This window comes from Rhinolophus sinicus, chromosome 9 (assembly GCF_057876585.1).
Source record: "Rhinolophus sinicus isolate RSI-liver-muscle chromosome 9, RSI-T2T, whole genome shotgun sequence".
NCBI classification, from domain to species: Eukaryota; Metazoa; Chordata; class Mammalia; order Chiroptera; family Rhinolophidae; genus Rhinolophus; species Rhinolophus sinicus.
In genome coordinates, this window is record NC_142509.1 from 31031651 (window position 1) to 31040264 (window position 8614).

General features: G+C 46.2%; 1 long non-coding RNA gene across 1 annotated transcript; it reads left to right on the forward strand.

The window, feature by feature from the left end:
- Positions 1–236: 236 nt before the first annotated feature.
- On the forward strand, positions 237–2529 carry LOC141569165 (uncharacterized). Its single transcript, XR_012492608.2, has 2 exons — positions 237–1934; positions 2421–2529. It is a non-coding gene; the product is annotated as an uncharacterized LOC141569165 (long non-coding RNA).
- The last annotated feature ends 6085 nt before the right edge of the window (positions 2530–8614 follow it).

The following is an 8614-nucleotide window of genomic DNA, read 5'->3' on the forward strand; positions in this document are numbered from 1 at the left end:
AGGGGGGCCCTCACTTGGGTGAACAGCTCCAGGGGACAGACTCCAAGCTGGGCGTCAGGGCCAGGTAAGGGGGTGGTTTCCTACTTGGTAAATTTATAGTGTGACCAAGCGAGCAAAGATGGCCACTGTCAGGGGAAGTGTGTGTGTGCGTGTGTGTGTGTGTGTGCGTGTGTGCGTGTGTGCGTGTGTGCGTGTGTGCGTGTGTGCGTGTGTGTGTGTGTGTGGGGGGGGGGTGGTTAATGCTGTTGCTGTCGATACCTGGGCAGTTGGTTAGGAATTAAGCCCAAACCACAGTCCTTCCTTTGGTCCCACCCCCTCCCACAGACCAAAGGCCCACAAGCCCAGGTAGGAAGGGACCCCCAGGGTCAAATGGCTGCTTGCAGCCAAGGAGATTTAGGCTGGGCCGAGACCCCAGGGCAATACTCCTATTGAATTAAACTTTAATTCCGCGGAATGTTTAAAACCACAGTAGAGACTGTGGTGGGGTACAAGAGAAATTTCTGGGGTGAAGCAAGTGTTGCTATTTTGGTTGGGGTGATACCATATTTAGCAATGTCCAGGGAGCTTTACACGTAACATGGGCACATTCTTTTAAAATTTTAATTTTTAATTATGGTTAAAAAGACATACAACGCAGACTTGACCATTTTAACCATTTTGAAGTGTACAGTTCAATCGTGTTAAGTGTATGCACATTGTTGTCCGATAGATCTGCAGACCGTTTTCATCTTGCCAGATGGAAACTCTGTGCTCGTTACACAACAACTCCCCATTCTCTCTCCAGCCTCACCACTCTAGTAGCAACCACCATTCTACTTTCTGTCTCCATAAACTCGACTACCCCAGGGACTTCGTATAAGTGGAATCGTACAGTGTTTGTCCTTTTGTGACCGGCTTCTTTCACTGAGCATTGTGTCTTGTTGGATTCGTCCATGTGGTAGCAGGTGTCAGCATTTCCCTCCTTTTTATGGCTGAGTAATAGTCCACTGTGTGGGTGCTTACCCATTCACGGGTACTTGTGTTGCTTCCATCTTTCAGCTATTGTGAATGACGCTGCTGTGACCATGGACATGTAAGGAAGCTCTTCAAGACCCTGCTTGCAATTCTTTATCGTAAATACCCGGAAGTGGCGTTGCTGGGTCATATGGGAGTTCTATTTTTAATTTTTTGAGGATTTGCCATGCTATTTTCCACAGTGGCTGCCCCAAGATGGGTGCATTTTTGGAAAATAAATTGTACCCCGGTCAAGCTGATTTTCAAATGAAGATTAACAAACAGGACACGTTTGGTAACTTGTGTGGGGCCGTGATGGACAGCATTTCTTTCTTTTTCACCAGTTCACATGGGCAGAATTTTAAAATACCCTTCCCTTGTCCTCATAGCTCCAGACTCATTTTTGGGCTCTAATTTAGCCCCCCTGAGATCAACAGGAAGATGAATAGGTATTTTTTAATGGCTCCCAGGCCTACCGGCCCCCCAAATAAAAATAAACATCCCCCTCCTGGGCTAGCCCCACACATCTGCCCACTCTGCCTTTTGCCTGTCGCAGCCATTTCCGGAATCGCACATCTTGCTTGGATGTTGCCTTAGAGACAGTTGGCAACGAAACCCTAACAGGCTGGCGACCCTGGCCCTTTCCATCCCAGCCAGGAAGATGGTGATTTATAAAAAGCAGCTTGGGCCTTCGGCTCCGAGAGACCAGCCTCCAGGGGCCTGGGCCTGTTGGCCACCTGGGGACATCATGTCAGGTGCCTGGAGGAACATTCTTGCTTTCTTCCCTCCCAAGGAGAGAAGCCTGTGTGTCCCCCCAAGTCCTGGGCAAAGAAGCCTGACAGGTCACCTGTTCTTGGCTGGATCCTCCTTTGTCAGCATCCCTGACCTTCCAACCAACCTGTGGACTTCAAGCATGGAAGAAAAACAATTCGACACTGAGGGTGAGTTTCAAAATCATCTCTGTGCTTCTGCGAATCACTAACACGGTTTCTGCCATGGGGGTTTCTGCCTCTGAATGTAGGGCAGAGTTTGCAAATGGGTGGCCCTTGGGCTGTATCTGCGGCCATGTGTGTTGGGATGTGGGCCACGCCATTTTTTTTTTTTTAGAAGTTGGAGTTAGTAGCTAACATTTCAAAACTGGCTAATTCCCTTTAAAAAAAAAAAAAAAAGCAGATGCTCTTGACCAGTCATTTCTGTCTGGGAGCCAGATGGTCTGCATTTCCATCTGGCAGCAACTGGCTGGAGCCGAGTAGAGACCACCCACCCCACCCCCTTTTAATGAAGGCATAGGTTCTCCTGTTTGCTTCAGTCCTTACCACTCCCTAATGCCTTACGCTGGCTTTTGCTTTGTTCATTTGTGTTATCTGCCTGGCCCCCATAGGTGTACGGGTTTGTGAACCCTAATCTCTGACTCGTACATTTTTCAGAGTTCAAAGAGCCTTTCGTGACTGTCTGGTCCAGGAGTCAACAGCTACAATGGGAGGGTCGAATCCGGCCCACCAACTGTTTTTGTAAATAAAGTTTTATTGGAACACAGCCATGCCCACCTGGTCAGATCTTTATGGCGGCTTTCACGCCACAATGGCAGTTTGGTAGTTGGAATAGAGACCATGTGGTTTGCAAAGCCTGAAGTATTGGCCATCTGGCCCTTTACAGAAAAACTTCACTGACCCCTGATCTAGTCCCACCTCCTTTTGTTACTGATGAGCAAGCACACTGAGGCCGAGAGAGGGAAAGGTGAAGCCATTCTCAGTGGCTGACATTGGGCTCTGAGTCCGGAGCCCTTCTCACTATGTGGAGAGGTTTAGGGCACCCCTGACACTTGGAGGGCTACCTGGAGGTCCTCAGGGAACCTGCACCATCTGCTCTCACCTGACCGCTATTTCTGATCCTGCTGGCTGCTCCGCTGTGGGAAACCCCAGGCCGTCTCCTCCCCCTGGGCCTTCTCCTTGCCAGCCAATCGGGCCAAGGTGTCTGGTTCCCATCACGGCTGACAATCAGCCCTCAGCCTGGCCCTCGCACAGGCCCAGGCCCAGGCCCAGGGCTTGTCTGTAAACCCTGACAGCATTAACACCCCATCAATCGTGTGCCCCGAGTGGGCTGCTGGGGTCTCCATCTGGAATTCGGCCCTGGCAGAGATCAAAGTCTGACCGTCTGGAGCCCTGCCTGGGGAAGAGGAGGAGGAGGGCTGGGGGTGGGGCGCTCAGCTCTGTGCCCCCATGGGCTTGGCCTGTGGCCTCCTGGAGGGACGGGTGCCTTAGGGCCTGGGGTTCCTGACAGCTTGGTGCCAGTCCCATGGCACACTTCTGTCACTTTGGAAGAGAACTTCACCTCTCTGAGCCTCAGTTTCCACATGTGTAAAATGGGATTACAATACCCATCGCTCAGAGAGCGCCCAGTGGGGGTACAAACCCTTTAAAAATTATAAAGTTGGATAAAATGATATGGTGACTGAGATTTGCTTTAAAAATACTTATGGGAAATAAGTGTGTGTTTGGGGGAAGTGAGGCCTAGATGCAAAAATAAGTGTATGGGGGGAGGAGGTGCGGACTGAGGCCGAGAGGCCACAGGTTGGCACAACACGAAATGGCTAAATCCGGGCGACGGGTACATGGGACTTCACTGTACTCCTCTTGCTACTTTTGTGGATGTTTCAAGTTTTCCATAATAAAGACTTAAATTTCAAAATCTGTAAAATTCTGTAAAACTGTGTGGGACAGTTTGTTGTTTGTTTTTGTTTTTTAATTTTGGAAGATAGCAGTGTTTCCTGATTATAAACAAAACATCTTACGCCCCTGCTGATCTCTGAAGCTAGTATATAGTTTGGAGAAGACAGATTGGAAGGGGCCTCAAGGGGTGTGTGTGTGTGTGTATGTGTTTTCAGCTGCTCACACTTTTCTTAAGGATTCTGATAGCTGCAAGACCTTGAGAATGCCAGGCTATGAAATGAGAATGTTCCCCTTCTCCAAAGTGATTTTCCCAACACTTCCCCTTCCCTCTGGCAGCCATTTTCCCTCAGTGTCCCCTGACTGTCCCTTTGCAAGATTAGAGGCAGAGGGGTTGGCCTAGGCCCTTGGCCACCATCCTTAGGTCAGACACTTTGAGGCCACCCCTTAGAATCCACTGTTCTTACTGCCTCCCCAGCAAGCCCAGGCCCACATTTAAGTTTCACCTCTGTCACCTCTTCCTGTCCCTTACTACAAGGGCCTTTGCTATAAGGTTGCCAGATTTAGCAAATAAGAACACAGGATGCTCAGTTAAATTTGAATTTCAGATAACCAACAAATGATTTTCAGTATAAGTATATCCCACGCCATAGTTAGGACGTACTTATACTAAAAAAGTATTATTTATCTGAAGTTCCAATTTGACTAGGTGTCTTATATCTGGGAACCCTGTCCTGGTGTCATCATTCATTCATCCATTCACTCACTTGAACACCTTCCAGACACCTGGGACTTGCTGGAGATTCAGAGAAGATTAGTTTAGGTCCTGCCTATGAGAACCTTGTTGACTGTCCAAGAAATGAACAGTTGCCACTGGGTATTGTAAATAGAGATTCCAGCAAAATGTATGTGTAACACAAACTAAACGTGGCCCAGCCATGAGGTCGCCATTGGAGGACACGGGGCTGGACGTGGTGTCAGTGACTAATCGTGGCCGTGGCTGACCAGGTATGGGCATTTCAGAGGCTGTGTGCTGTGCTTCACAGTGAGTGGCTGGCCTGGGGCTCAGAGTTCATTGCGGAGTCCCTGAAATCAAGCCTCCATCACTTTCTTAATCACTCACAGACTTGAGAAATATCTTTCAAGTGTCCCGGGTTCTTGGGGGATACAACAGACGAAGTCCCTGCCCTCGTGGCACGCACGATCTATGGGGAAACAGTGAGTAGATGTGTAGGTAAGTGAATGTATAATGTCAGACAGGGTGAGTGCCATGGAGAAAATGAAACAAAGCACTGCAGTAAGTGGGACTAGGGGCAGTGGGGAGGGTTAGATTCTGGGGTGATGTGTGAATAATAATCAGCAACACTGTGTCAGACCTACTATTACTACTATCTGCTACCCTATTATAAATGCTTTGTCTATATCAACTCATTTCATTCTCACATCAGCCTGAAGAGGTCAGTACCATTATTATCCCCATTTGACAGATCAAGAAACTGAGGCACGGAGAAGAAGTTACGCTATTTGCCCTCTGAGCCTCAGTTTATCCATCTTCAAAAGGGAGACTCAGGAGACTGCTGTGAGGATGAAAGCGATGTGTAAACTAGAAAGAGTTTTGCGTATGTGTATTGTAGCCTCCAGGAAGCAGTCTCTGCCCCAGGCACCTACCATGTGGGTGCACGTTACTTTTGGTAACAGTTGGGAGAGCATGTGGGAGCCTCAGTTTCCCCATGAAATTAACGTGGCCCTGCTCCTGGCTGAGCTGTGAACTCTACAAAGGGGGATCGATACCTCATACATTCCTGTTCTCTCAGCCGTTCATCCCTGTTCCTTCTTCGCCGGGCTTCCAGGCATGGAGAATTCCCTTCAAAGGAAATAGCTTTGAGTATCTATCAAGTTACCTTTATTATGTGTGCCCATTATCTGCACCCCAATGTCTTTTTTTCACTAGAGGACGAACTGAAGGCCAGACTCGACTGATACCTAAGGTCCGGGATTTTCCTGATGCCGTTCCCCATCCGTGAGCTCCAGACTACGCAGTGCTGGGGACACACGTGGGCATCTCCAAGAGCGACTTTGGTTTTGTATTTTTCCTGGCAATATTGTGAACTACAAAACCAAAAATCCTCTGCTTAACAAAATATCTGAAATTTTTGGATTATATATTTTAAAAAGTCCTTTTAGATGAGGGTTTCAACTTTCTTTATGCCATGACCTTTTTGGCAGTGTACAGAAAGGTCGCTTCTCTGAGTAATGTCCTGAAATGCTTTAAATAAAATACAAACGAAAACAAGTAACTGTATTTCAACAAAATGGAAATATTTAAAACAAAGTTCTGATATAGTAATATATGAGCTTTTAAAAATTAAGTCATAAAACACAATTTAGCAGCAGACTTAATAATGACCATCATCTTGGAATAAACAGGACACATTTGTGAACTAAAAGACAAATGTGAAGAAATACCCAGAATGTCACCCTAACTGACCAAGAAACAGAAGGTATAAAAACGAGGTTCAGAGGCCTTGATATTAAAATGAGAAGGTCTGACAGATACGTAATAGGAATTTTAGCAGGAGGGAGCAGAGGCATTATTCAAACAGTGGCTTTCATAATGGACACAAGACATGCATCCTCAGATTAAAAATGGACAACTATCCCCAAGCAGGGTAAGTAAAAAGAAATGCATGTCATACTATATAGCTGCAGAACACAGAGGCAAAGAAGATATTGTATTCAATTGAAAAGATCTTAATCAATTGAAAGGAAAGATTGCCAACAAAGGCCTGACATCACACTTTCAACAGCAACAACAGAAGATCAAAGTCACTGTCTTCAACGTCCTGAGACCACAGTGACTGACAACCCAGAATTCTATACCCATTGAAACTATCAGTCAAGAAGGAGGGTGGAAATAGACATTTCCAAATAAATGAAAGAAAAGCTTTTTTATCATCAACAGACATGCCGAGGCAGCTAGGTACTAATGTATATACTTTAGGGAGAAGGAAACCAAGTTCAAGAGGAAGCATGAACTATGGTAAGAAGTAGAGAAAAGAAGCTGGTAAATATATGTGGGTAAACCAAAATACACTCACTGTATAAAAAACAACAATGAGTGTTTTCTGAGGCTATAAAACCATGTGGAAATAAATACTGTCACAGGATAATCTGAATAAAAGTGTTCCAAGTTTTTGTATTGCTTGAGAGGAAGGTATAAATATTGACAAACTCAATTATCCACAATTAGCTTGAAACCAAGGGGACAAATTAAAAATGTAAGTATAGACACTAAAATAATTGGACCAGGGGGCCGGCCTGGTGGCTCAGGTGGTTAGAGCTCCATGCTCCTAACTCCGAAGGCTGCCCCGGTTCAATTCCCACATGGGCCAGTGGGCTCTCAACCACAAGGTTGCCAGTTCGATTGCTCGAGTCCCAGAAGGGATGGTGGGCTCTGCCCTCTGCAACTAAAATTGAACACGGCACCTTGAGCTGAGCTGCTGCTGAGCTCCCAGATGGCTCAGTTGGTTGGAGCGTGGGCTCTCAATCACAAGGTTGCCAGTTCGACTCCCACAAGGGATGGTGGGCTGCACTCCCTGCAGCTAGCAATGGCAACTGGACCTGGAGCTGAGCTGCGCCCTCCACAACTGAGACTGAAAGGAGAACAACTTAACTTGGAAAAAAAGTCCTGGAAGTACACACTATTCCCCAATAAAGTTCTGTTCCCCTTCCCCAATAAAATCTTTAAATAAAAATAAAATAATCGGACCAGAATGTATCGCTTCCTTCCAACCCCTGAAAAGTTAAAGGGGAAATTAAGAAAACTCGGTCGTTCCAGTCAAAGGCAGAAGAGCGAATTAAATTGCTTCATAGGAAAACTATAGTAAGCACTGCAAACTAAAATGATACATATAGATCCAAATATATTAGCAATCACAAGAAATCAAAATCTATCAGTAATATCAATAAGAAGCATTGTCTTATAGGATTAAGAACAAAAATAAAAATAATACCCAGGTATATAGTGTTTATAAAAGACACAGCTGAAACTGCAAGGGCACAGAAAAATTAGAAGTACGATGGTACAAAAATATAAGCCAGGCAACCACTGAGAACAAGCTTGCATGGCTATATTAATATCTGCCCCAAAAGACTTTATGGCAAAAAGCACTGTCAGAAATAAAGAGGTTTATAATATAATGTTAAAAGACTTAATTTGCAGGAAGCTCTAATAATTTTAAACTTGCATGCACTTAACATGCCCCAAATCCACAACTACAGCGGAAGATTTTAACATGCCTCTCTCAGTCATTGAGAGCTGGATAAAAAGTAAGTAAGAACATAGAAGATTGGAACGGCACAATTAACAGCCCAGATCTAATGGACATGCATGGAACCCCACAATTAGAGACCACATATTCTTTTTCAAGTATATGGACATTTACAAAAATGAATAACGAACGTCTCCTCTCCAGGAGGGGAGGGAGGGAGTAAAAGGAGACTAAAATAAACCAAGTTTCAGGAAGGGGAGGTGGGAGCTGGGCAAGCAGGGAGAAGGAAGGCTGGATTTTTAATGCTGCTTCCTGGGTTGCAATCACTTATAGGGTGGACATTGGAGCTTTTGGGGGTGGGTGGCTCTTTGGGGGCAGCCTGCACATATTTTTCTTCCTGAGCCTTGTTCTTAGGGTCAGGATGCTTTTCCCTGGAGGGAACAGGGAAGAGCTCCCCCAAAAAACATGGTGGAGAGGGGGGTCTCCTTAGTCACAGACCCACAGTTGACAGCCCACAGGCTTCTTCCCCAGCCCTACCTGGCCAACTCCCTCATGTGCTTTCCTCTCCACTTCCCTCCCCTCACAGAGGCCGGCTCTGCTGCTTCTCACTGAGGGCACTGCCAGGCGTCATCTCGAGCTGCCCATAAAGGTGCCCAAGGGTGCTGGCCCTTTGGGGTCTTCCTG